This window comes from Tamandua tetradactyla, chromosome 1, assembly GCF_023851605.1.
Source record: "Tamandua tetradactyla isolate mTamTet1 chromosome 1, mTamTet1.pri, whole genome shotgun sequence".
Lineage (NCBI taxonomy): Eukaryota > Metazoa > Chordata > Mammalia > Pilosa > Myrmecophagidae > Tamandua > Tamandua tetradactyla.
The window spans coordinates 34,285,181-34,308,122 of record NC_135327.1 but is presented as its reverse complement, the minus strand read 5'-3'; the positions used below and the strand labels follow the sequence as shown (position 1 = coordinate 34,308,122).

The window sequence follows — 22,942 nt, the reverse complement described above, 5'->3', positions numbered from 1 at the left end:
AAACAATCCAATAATCATTACAAGAAGATATGATCATTTAAGCTGGATCATGTTCATTTGCCTTTTAATTTCACTTAAGAGAATAATATTAAAGTCAAAAAAGGTTTATAGTTTCAACACACAAACACACAATCCCAGAATTAATTTAAAATTTTCCCCTTATAAAAGAGTTCCATTTTGTTCAATGTATCATAATCAAATTTTAGTCTAGTGAAACCAGGTAAAATTACTTTCATTAAATACAGCAGATGCCACTTACCTTTAAATATTTTATGGATGGAACTGAGTTCAGTACTGATCAAGACCCTCATGGGACTATTCCTAAAGATTCTATATTTCTATGATGTGCCATCAATTTTTCTAGAATATATTATCCTGTCTTTCCTTGGTTTATGGTATCTTTTGGAATAAAATTATTACTTTTTTGAGATGACATACAAGAATAAGACAATGTTTGCATGTAGAAGCTGGTTTGATACCCCATTTTTGTTAGCCTAGTTTTCAAACAATGAGCATACACAGAAAGCCACAGTTCCAAGCATCTGTTTTGAAGTTGAGAACTGCTGCTTATTCAAGTCACAGGTACTCCAATGTTAGGCAATGAGGCAGTTGAATTCCACCATGAGAATAGCCAAATATTGATTAAACAAATGCAGCAAATATAGGCAGTTGGCATTCAGAATATAACTCATGAACTGTCATTATAAGGGTTTTTTTCCTTTAAAAAACAAGTATTTCTTTGCATATTTAAAATTTTAAATGTCCAGAGAATCATGAAGTGCCTTGTTGCTTTTGCTGCTGACTTCTCATGACTTCTAGTCGTTTTTGCATTGCTGGTAATAAGTAGAATGGATTTTGTTTTCATCTAAAAGTTTTTTATGTTCTCGTACCAGACAAGATGTATTTTTCTGGTCCTTTTCATCTTGGTCCAGTTCAAAACTAGTTCTTGCTTTCTCTGTAATAATGATGCAATTTCTCTTTGAACTTTCATCTATTCTTGTGCCATTTTACAAAGCTGTAAATAGGACCAGATTAATGTGATGCCCCAATAAATCCCTGAGTAATTTGAACAGTGAATAAAGAGGTATTTGCAGGGTCCCCTTGGAGGAACGGGGAGAAAGGGAGAAAAATTCAACTTCCCCATTTGGAGAATTTGGAGAGAGTCCCTTTTAGAACAAAAGTAGAGATCTAGTGGAATCATGAGAACCACAAGAGCCCATACAGCCAGAGACCATTGGAGATGAAGAGGGAAAAAAACCCTGGGGGAGCTTCATGAAAAAAGATTCCTGGAGAGAATGCTAGCAGATGTCCCCATGTTCACCATGTGCCTTTCTAGTTGAGAGTGAAACCCTGAATTTCATGGGTCTTTTTTTGAGTGAAGGTAACCTCATGTTGATGGCTTAATTTGGACATTTTTATAGACTTGCTTTAATTTGGACATTTCTATGGTTTTAGAACTGTAAATTAGCAACTTATTTCCCCTTTTAAAAGCAATCCAATTTCTGCCTTCATTCCAGCAGCTAGAAAACTAAAACGGATTTTGGTACTAGAGAAGCAGGATGCTGCTGTGGTTTACAAATACCAAACATGTTAGAACGACTTTTGAAATGGATAAAGGGAATATTTTGGAGGATTTGTGAGAAGCTTGATAGAGAATGCCTAAAATGCTTTGAAGAAACTTTTGGTAGAAATCTGGACTCTAAAGATACTTATGATGAGGCTGTAGACATAAATGAGATATATGCTATAGTAAACTGGAAGGAAGGTGATCCTTGTTTTAAAATGGCAGATAATCTGGAAAAATTCACTAATGATTTTGGCTGGAAGGCAGGTTTTAAAAGCCATGAACTTCGATATTTAGCAGAAGAGATTTCCAAGTTAAATGTGGAAAGGGTAGCCTGGTTTCTCCTTGCAGCTTATAGCAAAATGTGACAGGAAAGAAATAAGCTGGGAACTGAACTCTTGGGTACAAAGAAGCCAGAAATTGATGTTCTGGAAAATTCTGGGCTTCCAGGAAGGGAGACCTCAGAGAATGATGCTTCACAAGAAGATTTAACCAAATGTGGAACCAGTCAGCCATTTCAGAGAAAGCCAGGATTGGAGATGGAGTTATCCAGGAAGGATTTGTGGAAAATCCTTATGTCTGATGGGCATGACCCCATACAAAGCCAACAAGAGTGCCGCAGGATCTGTATGAATAGAACCATTGCCAATCTGGACAGACAGAAAAGGGATACATTGGAGGAAAAATAACTTCAGAGGCAGAACTATAGAAGCAAAAGTCTAGAGTCAAAAAACCTCAGACAAGGAGAGCAGACCCACCCAAACATATGGAGAGGGTGGGTGTGCCCCAAAGACAGAAGATGGGCCTTTCACCTCATTGCAGTGGAAGAATGGTGCTGCCTCAGGCATTGGAGAGGGTAGATCACATTCCTTGGGGGTTAGGGAGACCCTGAATGCCACCACATGGAGGGGTTGAGCATGTATGCTGGAGATGATAGAAGGCCTGGGTATGGCCTAATGCTTGGAGAGGGTGAAACTGAGAAAAAGGTGGTCTCCCCAATGTCCCCCAAGGTTGCATTCAGACAGAGGTGGGTCACTGTGTAGGTCTTTGGAAATGGTGGGACTCCCACTTTCTAAAGCCCCAAGGACAAATGACTCTCAGACTTGGGAAATCTAATGTACTTTGCCCTGCATTTTTTAAAACTGCTTGGGACTGGTGACCCCTGTGTTCCTTCCAATTTTTCCCCATGCAAATCGAAATATGTATCCTATGAATGTTCCTCCTTTGTATGTTGGTAGGAAACAACTTGTTCTGAGTTTTACAGGTCCAGAGCCAGAGGAGAATTTTGCCTTAGGAGAGACCATTCCTGTAACTTCAGTGAGATTTTGTACTGTTTCTGACTTTGTATTATATTTGTATTGTTACTGAAATGATTTAAGCCTTTCTGATATTGTGATGGAATGAATGTATTTTGCATTTGGAAAGAACATGTCTTTTGGGGACCCAAAGGGTGGAGTCTGTTGGCTTGAATCTGTATGAACCCCAGAAAAGCCATGTCCTTTAATCCTCATTCAATACTGCTGGCTGGGAGCTTTCTGATTATTCCCATGGAGATGGACTCACCTGATTGTTGGTATTAACTTTTGATTAGAGGGAGATGTAACTCCAACCATTCCAGGTGGGCCTTGAATGGAGTCCTTTAAAAGAGGAAACATTTTGGACAGAGTCCCTTTTTAGACCCAGGACAGAACCTGTGCAGCCAGAGAATTTTGGAGATGAAGAAGAAAACATCCCTGAGGGAGCTTCATGAAGCTGGGAAAGAAAGCTAGCAGATGCCACCATGTTCACCTTGTGCCTTTCCAATTGAGAGAGAAATCTTGAACGTCACTGGTTTTCTTGAACCAAGATATCTTTCCCTGGATGCCTTAGGTTGAACATTTCTATAGACTTGCTTTAATTGGGACAATTTCATGGCCTTAGAACAGTGAATTTGCAACTTAATAAATTCCCGTTTTTAAAAGCCATTCTGTTTCTGGTATATTGCTTTCCAGAGTGGAATTGATTTTCAACGTGTCCCAAATACATGTAATGGGCAAATAATCTCTTCAACAAATGATATTGGAGAACTAGATCTCCACATACAAAAGAATCAATTTGGGCTCCTACCTATACACCATATACAAAAATTAACTCAAGGAATGAAATAGAAGAACTAAAACCATAAAACTTTTAGAAGAGAGTGAAGAGGCAAAAATCATGGCCTTGTATATATGCTAATGGATCCTTAGTTGTACATAATATAAATGGTAAAGGCTTAATATCCACAATAAATAAGAGAATCCTACAACTCAATAACAGAAAGACAAATAACTGAATTTTTTTTAATGGACAAAACATTTGAGCAGACATTTTTCCAAAGAGGATATACAAATGGCCAATAAGCATATGAAAAGGTGTTCAACATCATTAACAATCATGGAACTGCAAATCAAAATAACTTTCTCTCATTTTGTAGATTGTCTTTTTACTTTCTTGATAACATCCCTCGATGTACAAGGATTTTAACTTTTGATGAAGTCAAATTTATCTATTTTTTCTCTTGTTGCTTGTGCTTTTGGAGTCATATATAAAAATCCTCTGATCCATTTTGAATAAATTTTTGTATATGGGGTGAGGGAGGTGTCCTATTCTTTTTTATTATTGTTATTTTTGCATATTGACATCTAGTTTTTCCAATATATTTGTTGAAGAGACAGTTCTTTACCCATTGAATGTACTTGACACCCATGTCAAAAATCAATTAGCCATAATGTGTGGGTTTATTTTTGGACTCTCAGTTCTATTATATTGATCTATATATCTATTCTTATGTCAGTGCCATACACTTTTGCTTAATATAGCTTGGTTTTTAGCAAATTTTGAAATTAGGAAGTGCTCTAGTTTGCTAGCTGCTGGAATGCAATATACCAGAAGTGAAATAGCCTTTAAAAGGGGGAAATTTAATAAGTTGCTAGTCTACACTTCTAAGGCTGAGAAAGTGTCCCATTAAAACAAGTCTATAAAAATGTCCAATCTAAGGCATCCAGATACCTTCAAGAAGTTGATGAAGTTCAGTGTTTCTCTCTCATCTGGAAAGGCACATGGCAAACATAGCATTGTCTGAAAGCTTTCTCTCCAGGCCTCATGAAGCTCCCCAAGGCTTCTTATCTTAAAAGGTTGCTGGGGGGTGAACTCTGCTTCATGGCTCTGTGGCATTCTCCAAATACTTCTTTTAAAGGATTCCAGTAAACTCATCAAGACCCACCTGGAATGGGTAGAGACACATCTCCACCTAATCAAGTTTAATACTCACACTTAATTAAGTCACATCTCCAAGGAGATAATCAAAGTCTCCAACCTACAGTACTGAATAGGGATTAGAAGAAATGGCTGTGTTTACAAAATGGGATTAGGATTAAAACATGGCTTTTCTAGGGCACATAAGTCTTTTCAAACCAGCAATAGGAAGGGTTGTTCCTCCAACGCTGTTCTTTTTCAAGATTGTTTTGGTTATTTGGTACTACTTGCAATTTCATATGAATTTTAGGTTTGACTTTTACATTCTGCAAAACGCTTCTGGAATTTTGATAGAGATTGCACTGAATCTGTTGATTGCTTTGGATAGTGTACTGGCTTGACATTGTTTTGTACCCTGTAAAAGTCCATGTTTTTTAAATTCATCCCTGTGTGGGCAGTCCATTTTTTTTGTGGGATCTTTTGATTAGGTTGTTTACATGGAAATGTGATCCAGTCCATTCAAGGTGGGTCTTAATCCCCTTGTTGGAGTCCTTTATGAGAGGACAAAAGACAGATAAAGCTCAGAGAGTTTGGAGAAGCTAAGATGAAATCCAGAGAAAAGCCTCCAGAGAAGAGAGAGTGTGCCTTTGAAAACAACCCAAGAGAGAAGGACCATTAATCATCACCATGTACCTTCCCATATGACAGAGGAACCCTGGATGCCAGCAGCCTTTCAGCAGCCTTTTTAAAAATGTTTTTGTAAATAGAATTGTTTTCTTGATTTCCTCTTTGATTCTTTCATTGCTCGTGTATAGAAACACAATTGATTTTTTGATCTTGGTCCTGTCTCCTCAAATTTGCTGAATTTGTTGATCAGTTCTAGTAATTTTTCTTGAGTATTCTCTGGGATTTTCTACATATAGGAGGGTGATATCATCTACAAATAGAGATTATTTTACTTCTTCCTTTCCAATTTGGTTGCCTTTTATTTCTTTTTCTTGCCTGATTGCTCTGTATAGCATTTCCAGTATAATGGGGAACACCTGTGGTGAAAATGGACATTTTTGTCTTGTTCATGGTCTTAGAGGGAAAGCTCTCAGTAGTCATCAATGAGTATAACAATGATTATTTTAAAATTTGCCTACAGTAAGTTTCATTCTGTATGGATTTGAAAATCACAGTGTCATTGTATAGTCATAATTTCAATAACATACGTAAGAGTTCCACCATTCTACAAGTTTCCCTTGTGTCTCCTTTAGTTATCTTCCTTTTCCACAAATCCCTGGAAACTGTTGTTCTCCATTCCTATAGCTTTGCCATTTCCAGCATGTCATATGAATGGAATAATATTTGGGGTTTGGCTTATTTCATTTAGAAAAATGCGTTTAAAATTCATACAGTAGCCCATCCCTTTTTATCAATTAACACTATTCCATTGTATGAATGTAACAGAGTTTATCCATTTATTTGTTAAAGATATCTTGGTACTCCCAGTTTTTTGGTGATCATGAGTAGAATGGATATAAACATTTGCATACAATTTTTTATGTGAAAATAAGTTATCTTTTCACTTTGGTAAACACCTATGAGTGTGATTGCTGGTTGTGTGCTAAGTCTATGTTTAATTGTACAAGAAGCTACCAGTTTTCAAAAATGACTGTATAATTTTGCATTCCCCACAAGCAATGAATGAGTTTCTGTTGCTCTGAATCCTTTCCAACATTTGGTATTGTCAAATTTCTTTTATTGTTGCTTGTTTTTAAGCCATTCTAGTAGGATTTGCTTTCTTTCAGAAGGCCATCTTGTTTGGGTGAAAATATTAGGTAATATTAACATTCAGATAGCTAGCAGAAATAAGTAAGTCAAAGTACAGTTCACCTTTATCATTTTGAATCAAAATGCTGTTCACAGATGAAAGTTCATTTTAGAAATTATTCTAATACAAGTGTCTTTATTTACAAAGGAAAAGACAATTGAAAAATAAGGGAAAATATGATATTTTCACTATGTTTTTATTCTTTTGATCCTGGAATTTTCTGATTTAGAAAATTTTAGAGCATGCATCATCACCTATGGTTAAGATTTGAGGGGTCCAGAATCCAGGAGAGACTAAATTGGTTCCAATTGCTGAAGAGGTTTATATTGTACCCCAATGGATTAAAGCACCAAATCCTGAGTTCTGCCACAGAGAATATCCAGACATGTTCCAGAGTCTTTGGGTTGTTGGCTTGGTCAGGTATCAACAGGTGTCAGCACTCACATTCAGAGGGCTTCAATAGTAGAGAGAATTTACTGCATGTTTCCATGTTCTTTCCCATATGCTTTGAGACTGTGGAGCTCCATGACAGCAGCTGGGCCCTTTGTTCACTGCTGTGGACATACAACCACACACACACACATACACACGCATATGCACATTCACACTATCCCAATATTTGTTGAGTGAATGATAACACGGAACTAAGTTCTGCAAAGGCATTGCATATGGTAACTCTTCACCTTCAGAACTCATCTCTCAGTCTTCTTGCATACTTACTTCATTCTCTTCTCTCTCCACAGACCCAATTTTTCTGTGACTCTGGCTTTGCTATCTACACACACATGCACTAAGAACACACACAACCCCACTAGACATTCCACACTACATACCCGACCCCATTACACATGCAGAATCCTATTCCACATTCGCCCTACTGAACACACACATACTGATGACTCATTCCAACACACATAATCCCTCTAATCACACACTCCCCACTTCTTGCACACACATACATATTCCACTATAAACATGCTATTGTGAACCCCTACACACACAACTCCACTCCTTACACCCCACATTCATCACATAACTGCACTACCTACACATCTCACCACTTACACAATTCCACTAAATACCTCCACAACATACACTACACACAGACATCTGGCTATTCACACAACTCATAAGCACACATACACCATTAGTATGGATCACACACGCAACTTCACATACATACATACCACTACTTAACACATGTATTCTTCACACAAACACCTTTCCTAGACAAATTCCTACTGGTTACACACACACAACCCCACTTACACACATATAAAACCCTCTACAGACAACTGCCTTATATACACAGCATGACACACACATCTGCTACTCACATACATACCACTATACCAATCCTGCTACTCATGCATATACATGCACATATCCCGCTTAAAACACTCCCCCATGCACACTCATGCACACTCACCCACTCATGCACACTCACCCACACACCACTAATATTCACTCCCCATCACTCATCACACATACACACACACACACAGGGACATATGCCACACTACACACAGACCTCACTGTATACACACATATACCACACTTCTATACATATGCACATTCATACTATACATATGCATCCCACTTCCTTCTATGCACACCCTAAGATTCACATCTTCAATCAAGTAACTCTCTTATTATTGATGTTCATTTAGGAAGTGTTCATCTTTATTGTACCATACTCCTCCTGGCTTATGTACCAGGATGTATGAATTGAAGCTTGGACCTAACTCAAGACCTCAAATACCAAATTGGGTGTAAGACTTCCTGGAGGAGTTTTCAAAATTAGTTAAGAACTTGTTTTCTGACTTTTGAACTCCAACTCATTTCAAGAATACCAAAGAGTTGAGAGAGTAGAAAAGGAGGTTGGAGGGGATTTATAGGGTTTCTTTGGAAAAACCCCCTCCTTGACCTCAAACCTACAGAACGGGATCCAGTGGGAAGGCTCAGAAGTAAGATGACATATATTTTCTGCAGACAGCATTAGAAAGCCATGGGGATCTGTGGCAGGGGAGTGAAGGAGAGTGGAGAACTGTAGCGGCGTGTAACTCAATTTCTGTTGACAGTGGGGCAAGGATCCTGAAGAATGACTGGCCTGGAACCATTTACAGTCCTTCCCAAGAGGACTGCCTAGGAGAAAAAGGGGATTTGACTGGTGAGATTCAGCGGGGGAGAGGACTGCCCAAAGAATTGGTGGCAGGGAGGCATCCCATTGGGGAGGAAGCACAACAGCAGTTGGCACTTTAGGTGCCCCCAAGATAGTCTGGTACATTCCCGGACCACACACCAAAAAAAAAAGTCTGGTACAAACCCACCAAGCCTGGAGCCGGTGGAGTCAGCTCATGACAATACCAAGCTCCAGCTAAGTAAGAACATCACTGTCCACTCCAATCCCATCCCCTCAACTTACATGTAGATGAATGTAGTAGAAAAGAAGCCAACCAACTTCATCCCTCAAGGAAACTCCATCAGTATAGGTCTGGTGGGGGCACAGGTAGGTTATTAGGAAGGTATATACTTGAACAAAGATTGAAAAAGTAGACTAATTCTTTGGGCCAGAACTTTACCTTTCTGAGTCAAGACTGTATTTGTGACTTAAGGTAATTCTAGGACTACTGTTTTATTTTTTATTTTTTGGCTTCTCAAGCAAATAAAATGCATGGGCTTGCTTTTACAATGGGAATTTATTATTTCATGGTTTGAAATTAGGAAAAAGTCCAAATCAGGGCATCAAAAAGGTGATGCTGGGGGATCCAAGATGGCATCTTAGTAAGGTACATGTGTCTTAGTTCCTCCGACTCCAAATCAACTAATAGGTGAACAGAAACAGTACAGAACAGCTCCCGGGGCTACAGCAGGGAATGGACACACAGCATAACCCAGTCTGGGCTGGTTAGTCTGACTGCGAAACTCGGCTGCAGTGAGTGAGATCCCTGAGCGGTGGGCGATTTCCCGAACAGCCGCAGCTGCGGCGGTCCGAGCTAATCCCTCCCTCCTTCCCGGGCTGTCTGAGAGACGCGGAGAGACAAGCTTCCCAGCCAAGGCGGCCGGCACCACACTTTTGCGGGCGGCTTCGAGTCTCGGCTTCGAGTCCGCGACTACGAGTCTCGGATCAGAGGGCTATCCAAAGTCTGGGCTGGCAAGTCTGACTGCGACTCTTGGCTGCGGCGAGACCCCCGAGCAGCGCGCGATTTGCCGAGCAGCCGCAGCTGTGGCGGTCCGAGCTAATCCCTCCCTCCTTCCCGGGCCGGCTGAGAGTATCGGAGAAGCAAGTTTCCCAAGCCGAGGCAGGCGGCGCCCTTCTTTTGCGGGCGGCTTCGAGTCTCGGCTTTGAGTCCGCGGCTACGAATCTCAGATCAGAGGGCTATCCAAAGTCTGGGCTGGCTAGACTGACTGCGAGACTCGGCTGCGGTGAGACCCCCGAGCAGCGCACGATTTCCCAATCAGCGGCAGCTGCGGTGGTCCGAGCTACCCCCTCCCTCCTTTCCGGGCCCGCTGAGAGTATTGGAGAAGCAAGTTTCCCAAGCCGAGGCAGGTGGCACCCCTCTTTTGCAGGCGGCTTCGAGTCTCTGCTTCGAGTCCGCGGATACGAGTCTCGGATAGGAGGGCTATCCAAGCCGCGGTAGCCCCCACCCCCCACGGGCGGCTTCCTGGTCCGGTGGGGAATCCCCCAGGCCCGCTGCGGCCCGCAACCAGCCACAGGGTCCCCTCAAGCCGCGGCAGCTGACGCCCCCACCACGCATGGCCTCTGAACCAACGGAGAGAATTGGATCCGAAATCCCCAGGCCACGGAGATCGGTGACTGGGGGAGACCCATTCCAAACACTTGAGACAAATGTGTGCCACGTGCGCCACGTACTGGGCAAGATAAGAAAAACAGATCCCAGAGATTTCACAGAAAAATCTTACAACCTTGCTGGGTCCAACACCCAGAGAAATCTGAATAAATGCCCAGACGCCAGCAGCAGAAGATAACTGTCCATGCTCAAAAGATTGAGAATATGACTCAGTCAAAGGAACAAACCAATAGCTCAAATGAGACACAAGAGCTGAGACAACTAATGCTGAATATACGAACAGAAATGGAAAACCTCTTCAAAAATGAAATCGATAAATTGAGGGAGGACATGAAGAGGACATGGGCTGAACATAAAGAAGAAATAGAAAAACTGAAAAAACAAATCGCAGAACTTATGGAAGTGAAGGATAAAGTAGCAAACATAGAAAAAATAATGGATAACTACAATGATAGATTTAAAGAGACAGAAGATAGAATTAGTGATTTGGAGGATGGAACATCTGAACTCCAAAAAGAAACAGAAACTATAGGGAAAAGAATGGAAAAATTTGAACAGGGTATCAGGGAACTCAAGGACAATATGAACCGCACAAATATACGTGTTGTGGGTGTCCCAGAAGGAGAAAAGAAGGGAAAAGGAGGAGAAAAACTAATGGAAGAAATTATCACTGAAAATTTCCCAACTCTTATGAAAGATCTAAAATTACAGATCCAAGAAGTGCAGCGCACCCCAAAGAGATTAGACCCAAATAGGCGTTTTCCAAGACACTTACTAGTCAGAATGTCAGAGGTCAAAGAGAAAGAGAGGATCTTGAAAGCAGCAAGAGAAAAACGATCCATCACATACAAGGGAAACCCAATAAGACTATGTGTAGATTTCTCAGCAGAAACCATGGAAGCTAGAAGACAGTGGGATGATATATTTAAAATACTAAAAGAGAAAAACTGCCAACCAAGACTCCTATATCCAGCAAAATTATCCTTCAAAAATGAGGGAGAAATTAAAACATTCTCAGACAAAAAGTCACTGAAAGAATTTGTGACCAAGAGACCAGCTCTGCAAGATATACTAAAGGGAGCACTAGAGTCAGATACAAAAAGACAGAAGAGAGAGATATGGAAAAGAGTGTAGAAAGAAGGAAAATCAGATATGATATATATACTACAAAAGGCAAACTGTTAGAGGAAAATATTATCCAAACAGTAATAACACTAAATGTCAATGGACTGAATTCCCCAATCAAAAGACATAGACTGGCAGAATGGATTAAAAAACAGGATCCTTCTATATGCTGTCTACAGGAAACATATCTTAGACCCAAAGATAAACATAGGTTGAAAGTGAAAGGTTGGGAAAAGATATTTCATGCAAATAACAACCAGAAAAGAGCAGGAGTGGCTATACTAATATCCAACAAATTAGACTTCAAATGTAAAACAGTTAAAAGAGACAAAGAAGGACACTATCTACTAATAAAAGGAACAATTAAACAAGAAGACATAACAATCATAAATATTTACGCACTGAACCAGAATGCCCCAAAATACGTGAGGAATGCACTGCGAACACTGAAAAGGGAAATAGACTCATATACCATAATAGTTGGGGACTTCAACTCACCACTCTCATCAATGGACAGAACATCTAGACAGAGGATCAACAAAGAAATAGAGAATCTGAATATTACTATAAATGAACTAGACTTAATAGACATTTATAGGACATTACATCCCACAACAGCAGGATACACCTTTTTCTCAAGTGCTCATGGATCATTCTCAAAGATAGACCATATGCTGGGTCACAAAGCAAGTCTTAACAAATTTAAAAAGATTGAAATCTTACACAACACTTTCTCGGACCATAAAGGAATGATGTTGGAAATCAATAATAGGCAGAGTGCCAGAAAATTCACAAATACGTGGAGGCTCAACAACACACTCCTAAACAACGAGTGGGTCAAAGAAGAAATTGCTAGAGAAATTAGCAAATACCTCGAGGTGAATGAAAATGAAAACACAACATATCAAAACTTATGGGACGCAGCAAAGGCAGTGCTAAGAGGGAAATTTATTGCTCTAAATGCCTATATCAGAAAAGAAGAAAAGGCAAAAATTCAGGAATTAACTATCCATTTGGAAGAACTGGAGAAAGAACAGCAAGCTAACCCCAAAGCAAGCAAAAGGAAAGAAATAACAAAGATTAGAGCAGAAATAAATGAAATTGAAAACATGAAAACAATAGAGAAAATCAATAAGGCCAGAAGTTGGTTCTATGAGAAAATCAATAAGATTGATAGGCCCTTAGCAAGATTGACAAAAAGAAGAAGAGAGAGGATGCAAATAAATAAGATCAGAAATGGAAGAGGAGACATAACTACTGACCTCACAGAAATAAAGGAGGTAATAACAGGATACTATGAACAACTTTACGCTAATAAATACAACAATTTAGATGAAATGGACGGGTTCCTGGAAAGACATGAACAACCAACTTTGACTCAAGAAGAGATAGATGACCTCAAAAAACCAATCACAAGTAAAGAAATTGAAGCAGTCATTCAAAAGCTTCCTAAAAAGGAAAGTCCAGGACCAGACGGCTTCACATGTCAATTCTATCAAACGTTCCAGAAAGAATTAGTACCAATTCTCTTCAAACTCTTCAAAAAAATCGAAGTGGAGGGAAAACTACCTAATTTCATTCTATGACGCCAACATTACCCTCATACCAAAACCAGGCAAAGATATTACAAGAAAAGAAAACTACAGGCCGACCTCTCTAATGAATATAGATGCAAAAATCCTCAATAAAATTCTAGCAAATCGTATCCAACAACACATTAAAAGAATTATTCATCATGATCAAGTAGGATTCATCCCAGGTATGCAAGGATGGTTCAACATAAGAAAATCAAGTAATGTAATACACCATATCAACAAATCAAAGCAGAAAAATCACATGATCATCTCAATTGATGCAGAGAAGGCATTTGACAAGATTCAACATCCTTTCCTGTTGAAAACACTTCAAAGGATAGGAATACAAGGGAACTTCCTTAAAATGATAGAGGGAATATATGAAAAACCCACAGCTAATATCATCCTTAATGGGGAAAAATTGAAAACGTTCCCCCTAAGATCAGGAACAAGACAAGGATGTCCACTATCACCACTATTATTCAACATTGTGTTGGAGGTTCTAGCCAGAGCAATAAGACAAGAAAAAGAAATACAAGGCATCAAAATTGGAAAGGAAGAAGTAAAACTATCACTGTTTGCAGACGATATGATAATATACGTCGAAAACCCGGAAAAATCCACAACAAAACTACTAGAGCTAATAAATGAGTACAGCAAAGTAGCAGGTTACAAGAGCAACATTCAAAAATCTGTAGCATTTCTATACACTAGCAATGAACAAGCGGAGGGGGAAATCAAGAAATGAATCCCATTTACAATTGCAACTAAAAGAATAAAATACCTAGGAATAAATTTAACTAAAGAGACAAAAAACCTATATAAAGAAAACTACAAAAAACTGCTAAAAGAAATCACAGAAGACCTAAACAGATGGAAGGGCATACCGTGTTCATGGATTGGAAGACTAAATATAGTTAAGATGTCAATCCTACCTAAATTGATTTACAGATTCAATGCAATACCAATCAAAATCCCAACAACTTATTTTTCAGAAATAGAAAAACCAATAAGCAAATTTATCTGGAAGGGCAGGGTGCCCCGAATTGCTAAAAACATCTTGAGGAAAAAAAACGAAGCTGGAGGTCTCGCACTGCCTGACTTTAAGGCATATTATGAAGCCACAGTGGTCAAAAAAGCATGGTACTGGCATAAAGATAGATATATCGACCAATGGAATCGAATAGAGTGCTCAGATATAGACCCTCTCATCTATGGACATTTGATCTTTGATAAGGCAGTCAAGCCAACTCACCTGGGACAGAACAGTCTCTTCAATAAATGGTGCCTAAAGAACTGGATATCCATATGCAAAAGAATGAAAGAAGACTCATATCTCACACCCTACACAAAAGTTAACTCAAAATGGATCAAAGATCTAAACATTAGGTCTAAGACCATAAAACAGAGGAAAATGTAGGGAGATATCTTATGAATCTTACAATTGGAGGCGGTTTTATGGACCTTACACCTAAAGCAAGAGCACTGAAGAAGGAAATAAATAAATGGGAACTCCTCAAAATTAAACACTTTTGTGCATCAAAGAACTTCATCAAGAAAGTAGAAAGACAGCCTACACAATGGGAATCAATATTTGGAAACGACATATCAGATAAAGGTCTAGTATCCAGAATTTATAATGAGATTGTTCAACTCAACAACAAAAAGATAGCCAACCCAAGTACAAAATGGGAAAAAGACTTGAATAGACACCTCTCAGAAGAGGAAATACAAATGGCCAAAAGACACATGAAGAGATGCTCAATGTCCCTGGCCATTAGAGAAATGCAAATCAAAACCACAATGAGATATCATCTCACACCCACCAGAATGGCCATTATCAACAAAACAGAAAATGACAAGTGCTGGAGAGGATACGGTGAAAGAGGCACACTTATCCACTGTTGGCGGGAATGTCAAATGGTGCAACCACTGTGGAAAGCAGTGTGGCGGTTCCTCAAAAAGCTGAATATAGAATTGCCATACGACCCAGCAATACCATTGCTGGGAATCTACTCAAAGGAATTAAGGGCAAAAACTCAAATGGACATTTGCACAGCAATGTTTATAGCAGCGTTATTTACAATTGCAAAGAGATGGAAACAGCCAAAATGTCCATCAACAGACGAGTGCCTAAACAAACTGTGGTATATACATACGATGGAATATTATGCAGCTTTAAGGCAGGATAAACTTATGAAGCATGTAATAACGTGGATGGCCCTAGAGAACATTATGCTGAGTGAGTCTAGCCAAAAACTAAAAGACAAATACTGTATGGTCCCAATGATGTGAATCAACACTCGTGAATCAACTTGGAATATGTCATTGGTAACAGAGTTCAGCAGGAGTTAGAAACAGGGTAAGATAATGGGTAATTGGAGCTGATGGAATACAGACTGTGCAACAGGACTAGATACAAAAACTCAAAAATGGACAGCACAATAATACCTAATTGTAAAGTAACCATGTTAAAATACTGAACGAAGCTGCATCCGAGCTATAGGTTCTTGTTTTGTTTTGTTTTGTTTGTTTTGTTCTTATTATTATTACTTTTATTTTTTTTCTCTATATTAACATTTTATATTTTTTTCTGTTATACTGCTAGTTCTTCTAAACCGATGCAAATGTACTAAGAAACGATGATCATGCATCTATGTGATGATGTTAAGAATTACTGATTGCATATGTAGAATGGTATGATATCTAAAAAAAAATGGTCAGCACAATACTGCCTAATTGTAATGTAATTATGTTGGAACACTGAATGAAGCTGCATCTGATCTATAGTTTTTTTGTTTTGTTTTTTTTTCTTTCTCATATATTTTTGTACTTTTTATTTTTATTTGTGTTTTCTCTGTGTTATCACTTTATTTCTTTTTCTGTTGTCGTGCTATTTCTTTCTCTAAATCGATGCATATGTACCGAGAAATGATGACCATACACCTATGTGATGATATTAAGAATTACTGATTGCATATGTAGAATGGATTGATATCTAATGTTGTGTTAGTTAATTTTTTTTAATAAAAAAAATGTTATTGAAAAAAAAAAAAAAGGTGATGCTTTCTTCCTGAAGATTGGCATTCTGGAGCTGGCTGCCAGTGATTCTTGGATCTCTGTCACATGGCAGGCACTCCTAGTCTTCCCCTTCCTTTCTGGGCTTTGTTGGCCTTTAGCTTCTTGCTTTCTTTGACTTTCTTTCTCTCTGAATTTCATCCTGCTTATGAAAGACTCCAGTTATAGGATTAAGAGCCACCTTGATTTGGTTGGGCCATACCTTAACTGAAGTAAGCTCATCTACAGGCCCTACTTAAAAGAGTTTTTCCCCATAGAAATGGATTAAGTTTAAGAATATGTTTTTCTGGGAATACATAATTCCAAACTACCTTAGCTATTTCATAGGAAGGAGCAGAAAAGGCTAGAGAACTGCCTGGTTTTTACCTCTTGGCAAGGAAAAAGCCCCTCTCTGCCCCCACTGAGCAGATGTAAGAGGAGAATAAAAGAAAAAGATGTTTCATTGTGAAATCCCGGTGTCATCCTTGCTCAATACATGATCACATTCATGTCTCCTATTAAATCATTCTCTAGTTTTTTATATCTGACCATATTGTATTCCAAATGTGATCTTCAGATTTTTTCATCTGCCGCAGTATCTAACACTTCACAGAGCAGTTAACACATGCTGAAGCAAATGCAGAATTTGGTACACATGGGAAGAGTAGCACTGGGTGTTGCCCAAACACTGCTACCATGTGACCTTACATGAGTCATTTTACAAGATAGGCTTTGGTGTCCTCATTTCTACAATGGAGATGTTAACCAATCTCTAAAAATTATTTGAACATTGACACTTTTAGTCAATAAAACTGACTGATACCAACTTCCATATGCCCTGAGTGTATCTTTGGCTCCATGATACTTATTAGAAAGAAGAGTTGACCCATTGAATTCACAAAATGTGGTCATTCTGAGACATTAAATAGAATTCAGTGGTATTCAGAAAAGCAAGGTAAATATCTTGCTCATTTAATGGCATCTGTTATGAGTGGTTTTCAAAGTGTATTTAGCTAACTGTTATTTTATTTATTAAGTTTTCAAGCATAATTTGCAGACTTTGGGAATGTACAAAAAAGAAGAAATAGATATTCCTAATTATTAGGAACTCAGCAAATATAATATGGGTGATACCAAGGTCTTATTTCTTATTGGGGGGGGGGGTCTGTGACTGGAAGTTTGGGGGTTATGTGGGCCCCTGAAATAATATGCAGAATTTTTTTTTACATGGGCAGGCACTGGGAAACAAACCCAGGTCTCCAGCATGGCAGGTAAAAATTTTGCCACTGAGCCACCATTGCACCACCATATGCAGAATTTTGATTATGTGAGTTTATTAAATTTTGGAGGGAGAGGATCCCTCACTTCTCTCAGACTTCTCACAATGTTAGCAACTCAAGTAAAATCACTGACAGAAAATGAAATAACCAAACTACATAGCTGGTGGTTGAATACATCAGGTATAGCAGCAGTTCTGTTAGACAAGAGAATGAGTTTGGTGGCTCATTTTATTGTGATAAATACTAAAAGATATAGAAATAATTTAGGGATATCTCAACATGTGCCACAGTACAGCTTGCTTCTTCACTTTTGGAGAAATACTTATTTTCTTTTCCATCTTTCCTCTTGCTTCTCTTGGCACTGTTCTCAACCTGATAATGTGGCCAAAGCAATACCAGTCCAATTCACAGGTGCAGTAATTTATTACAGTTGACTAGCTCCTGCCAATGAGATATTAGCAGGTATGATGCATACTGAGGCTTGCTAAGTATTTATACATTGGGGCTTGACCCTTGAAAAACTCTTTATTGTAACCCAGCCACCACATCAAGAGGAAGCCCAAGATAACCCTATGGAGAGGTTCTGGGACCACATGAAGAGAGGGGCATTCTTTGTAGCCATCGTGTCCAACAACTCCAGCTGAACTCCCAGCCAAAAGCCAGCATGAACTATCATCCATGTGTGGGAAGCCATTTTGTATCTCTCTGGCCACCCAGAAACCCAGCTAATACCACAACAAATCATTGTTTCTGTTTTCATCCTCTATATTTTGAGTGTGTGTTGTGTATGTATTTACAGAAATAGATCATTGAAACAGTAAGTAATAAATTTTCTAAGTCTCTTTTCAACTAAGATCTGGCTTGGCCTGCTGTGGGAGGCCAACTTCTGAAACAAACAAGATGTCAGACAACTCAAAGTAGTAGCAGAACTACTGCTAGTTTTGTTCCTTTCCTTTATGTGACAGAGGCTTTCAGCACTGTGCTCATTAAACAGTCTACAGTATTCATTTTTTAAAAATTCCTTCCAAATAAAGGAATGTTTCAAATGATTAAGAATATTTTATTAATTTATAATATTAAATAAAAGAATATTTATAATATTTTATTCTTAATCAAAGGTAGTCACTGCTGGGCTTTGTAAATGTACCCAAAAGGTTTTCTTCATTAGTTAGATCTGTCAAATAAATGGGTATTTGTGACTATTCAACAGACCATCATTTCCACATCAGCAAAGCAATATTCATTCAGGTTATTAGCTAGGATATGGAAGTAGGCCCACTGCAAGAAGTGAGTTTGTGCCACGTTCCTCAGGACAGAATTTATTAAAACATTTTTCATTGTGAAATATATATACAAAGAAGTGATAAATTCCAAAGTACAGTTTAACATGTAGGTATAGAGTAAATTTCAAAGTATAGTATGTGTTATGGTTTCACAATTTCAGGTATTTCCTTCTGGCTACTCTAATACACTGGAAACTAAAAAGAAATATCTATGTAATGATTCAGTAATCATTATTTGTTAAATTCTAACTTCTCTGTTACAATTCTTCCCTATCATTTGATCATTCTCTCAATCCTCAGAGATATTTGGGCAATGATCATTCTAACTTCTTCACGTTGAAAAGTGCATTGACATTGTGGGATGGGGGATGCAACTGGTTGATATTCTGGGAGAGATTTAAAGACATAATTTTGCTTGTTTTGATTGTGAATCATCTGAAATACTAGTTTACATTTGAAAGGGAGAAAAAAGTAAGAAACAATTCAATTTTAAGAAAGCCCAACTCATTCTCAGTTACTCTTTACTGAGGGGAAGTGAGATTTTCATTTAATCATTCAACAAATATTTGCCAGGATCATTCTATGTGTGGAATACAGGACTGAATAAAAAGTTCCTGCTATCACGGAGGAGATGAAAAACAAAGGGAACATACAGCCATGGAGGAAAATAAAGCAGGGTGGTGAGATCAAGGTGTTGTGGCAAGGAGTGGCAAGTTTAAATAGGGTGTTCAGGAATGGTCTCACTGGGAAGGAAACATGAAATAAGCAAGGTATCTGGAAGAAAAATTTTCCAGACAGAGGGAACAGCAAGTGGAAAGCGTTTTAGTGGGCAAATGCTCAATATGTTGTAGGGACAGAAAGGCTTGTGTGTGGGGAGCAAGGGAGACCAAGGGAAATTAATGGGGAGCAAGGTGGAGAGAGATCAGATGACATCAGAGGCAACAGAGGCCAGTGCTTTCAGGGCTTGCTGGGCATATCATTGGGGGACTCTGGTTTTACTCCAATTGAGATGGGAAGATGTTAGGGACTTCAGGCAGGGGAGAGACATATCACTTCCAGCTCTTTTCAGATCAGACTTTGGGGGGAGCAAAGGAAGAGGAGGGTACTGTTTTGCAATCATCTCAGCTAGAAATGATGATAGCTCAGCTAGAGGTGGCAGTGGGAAAGGTGGGGAAGAGTGGTTGGATCCTGCAGATTTTTTTTTTTTTTTGGCATGGACAGGCTCCGGGAATTGAACCCAATTCTCCAGCATGGCAGGTGAGAATTCTGCCACTGAGCCACCATTGCCTGCCTGGATCCTGCAGATCTTTTAGTGAAGAGCTGTAAGTATTTGCTAAGCAGTAATGGAGTAAGAGAGAGTGGCATCAAGGATGACTCCAGAGTTTCGTGGCCTCAGCCCTGGAAGAATGAAGTTGCCACTATTGAGATGTAGAAGACTGCAGGAAGAGCAGATTAGGGAAGGAAATCAGGAGTTTGGGTTTAGATGTGTTACCTTTGCAGTATCTCTTAGACAGTTATTATGGTTTGGGTTCATGTGTCAACTTGGCCAGGTGATGGTGCTCAGTTTTCTGGTGAAGGAAGCACTGGCCTAACCATTACTGCAAGGACATTTCATGGCTGGTTAGTAAACCAGAAGACTGGTTTATTAAATTAAACCATTGATTTCATCTATGGTTGATTACCTCTGCAATAGGTAATCAAACCTAGGCCAAGGGGAATGTCTTTCACCATTAGCAATACTTAATTAATTCTCTCTCTCTCTCTCTCCCTCTCTCCCTCTCTCTCTCTGCTTCAGCCAGCTAACCTTTCCTAGGGATTCATTAAGACCTTCATCGGAGCTTTCAGCTTGAAGCTTACTTTACAGAATTTGGACTCATGCATCCCAAGTTGTGTGAGATACCTTTATAAAATCTCATATTTGCTGCTATCTCCTGTTAGTTCTGTTTCCCTAGAAAATCCTGACTTGTACAGACACAAATATGCAGATGCCAAGTGTGAAGTGGATTTAAGTGGATTCAAGGGAGATTCAAGGGACAATCTCCCTTAGCTAATTTGCTTAACCTTTAAGCTTCAATAGAACAATCCATATAATTCTTTAAAATTAAAAATAGATTTTAAACAGGAACTGTTCTAGTTTGCTAGCTGCCGGGATGCAACACACCAGAGATGGATTGGCTTTTAATAAAAGGGGATTTATTTTGTTAGTTCTTCAGAGGAAAGGCAGCTAACTTTCCACTGAGATTCTTTCTTCCGTGGAAGGCACAGGATGGTCTCTGCTGGTTTTCTCTCCAGGCCCCTGGGTTCCAACAACTTTCCCTGGGGGTGACTTCTTTCTGCACCTTCAAAGGCCTGGGCTGAGTTGTGCATGCTGAGATGAGGAACGCTGAGCTGCTTAGGCTGTGCTACGTTGTGGTCTCTCATTTAAGCACCAGCCAATTAAGTCAAACGTCCTTCATTGCAGCAGGCACTCCTCCTAGCCGACTGCAGATGTAAATCAGCAACAGATGAGGTTCATGCACCATTGGCAGCAACAAAACTAGGTACGCTCACCTGGCCAAGTTGACAACTGAATCTAACTACCAAATGTCCACCCCTTGTCAACTTGGCAACTACAAACATCACCTTAAACAGGTGCAAAATATTCTCTTCTTGCTGTGGACCTGTGAATCTCAAAACAAGTCCGGTGCCAATATGCAAAGGAGGATATTCACAGGATACAGATTTTCATTTCCATAGGGAGAAATTGGAAGAAACACAGATGTAAAACCTGCAGGGCAAGCTCCGTGGGATTTCAAAGTCAGAAAGTCATTTATCCTTCGGCTTTAGAAAGTGGCAGTCCCACCCCTTCCAAGGGCCCATGTAGTGGCCCGCCTCTTTCCAAATCAACCTCGGGAACATCGAGGAGAACACCTCTCAGCTCCACTCTCTCCAGGCATCAGGGCCACCCTGGGCTCTCTGCCACTTCTGGGGCACACGCTCAACCCCTCCATGTGGTGGCAGCCAGGCTCTCCCAGTCCCCCAAGGAGCATGCTACACCTTTTCCAAGGCCCGAGGCTGCACAACTCTTCCACTGCAATGAGAGGGGAGACTCATCCTCGCCCTTCAGGATAAACTCACCCTCTCCATGTGTATGGGTGGGTCCACTCTCCTGGCCAAGGTTTCTTGGCTTCAGACCCAAGCTTCCATGACATGAGGGCAAAGACACAAACAGACATTTGCACACCAATGTTTATATCAGCATTATTTACAATTGCCAAGAGATGGAAACAGCCCAAATGTCCATCAACAGACAAGTGTCTAAACAAGCTGTGGTGTATACATAAGATGGAATATTAAGCAGCCGTAAGACAGAATAAAGTTATGAAGTATTTAACAACATGGACGGACCTTAAGGACATTATGCTGAGTGAGATTAGCCAGAAACAAAAGGACCAATACTGAATGGTCTCACTGATATGAACTAACATAATGAATGAACCTGGAATATTTCTGTTAAGAACACAGGTCATCAGGAGATAGAAATAGGGTAGCTAATGGTTAATTGGAACTGAAGGGATACAGATTGTGCAATGGGACTGATTATAAAAATTCAGAAATGGATAGCACAAGACTACCTAACTGTAATACAATAATGTTAGAACATTGAATGAAGCTGAATGTGATAATGATAGAGGAGGAGGCCTGGGAGCACAAATGAAATCAGAAGGAAAGATATACAATAAAGACAGATGGTATAATCTAGGAATGCCTAGAGTATATAATGATAATGATTAAATGTACAGATTTAAAAATGTTCTGCATGAGGAAGAACAAAAGAATGTCAATAATACAGGGTGTTGAAAATAGATAGCAATTAATATTTTAAAACTTTTAACTTATGTGTGAGACTAAAGCAAAAAATGTTTATTTGGTACAAAATTTATATTTTGCCTAGTGCATTTCCTAATAAAACTTATGTGGACAGCTTAACTGAACACCATAAGTACCTGGAACCTTCAGTAGGGCATGAGATTTTGTAGGTTTGTCCAGAGTGATGCCTCAACAAATCCCAGAAGGATTAGAACAGTGAATAAAAAAGTATACGCACAGTCCCCTTGGGGTAATGGTGAGAAAGGGAAACATTCAACTTCCCCAAGTGGAGAATTCTTGATATTCTCATGAGCAGGGGGACAACCAAAGCAATAGGCTGAGCCCCCAATCTTGGGATTTGTTCAT

The 22,942-nt window shown here is 39.3% G+C and overlaps 1 long non-coding RNA gene across 1 annotated transcript in view; it reads left to right on the top strand.

Moving 5' to 3' along the window:
• Positions 1 to 20,630, top strand: part of LOC143644731 (uncharacterized) — a 104,592-nt gene extending 83,962 nt beyond the window's left edge. The window contains exon 4 of the long non-coding RNA XR_013156836.1: positions 20,523 to 20,630. This is a non-coding gene — a long non-coding RNA (uncharacterized LOC143644731). The remainder of the gene's footprint in view (positions 1 to 20,522) is intronic.
• The last annotated feature ends 2,312 nt before the right edge of the window (positions 20,631 to 22,942 follow it).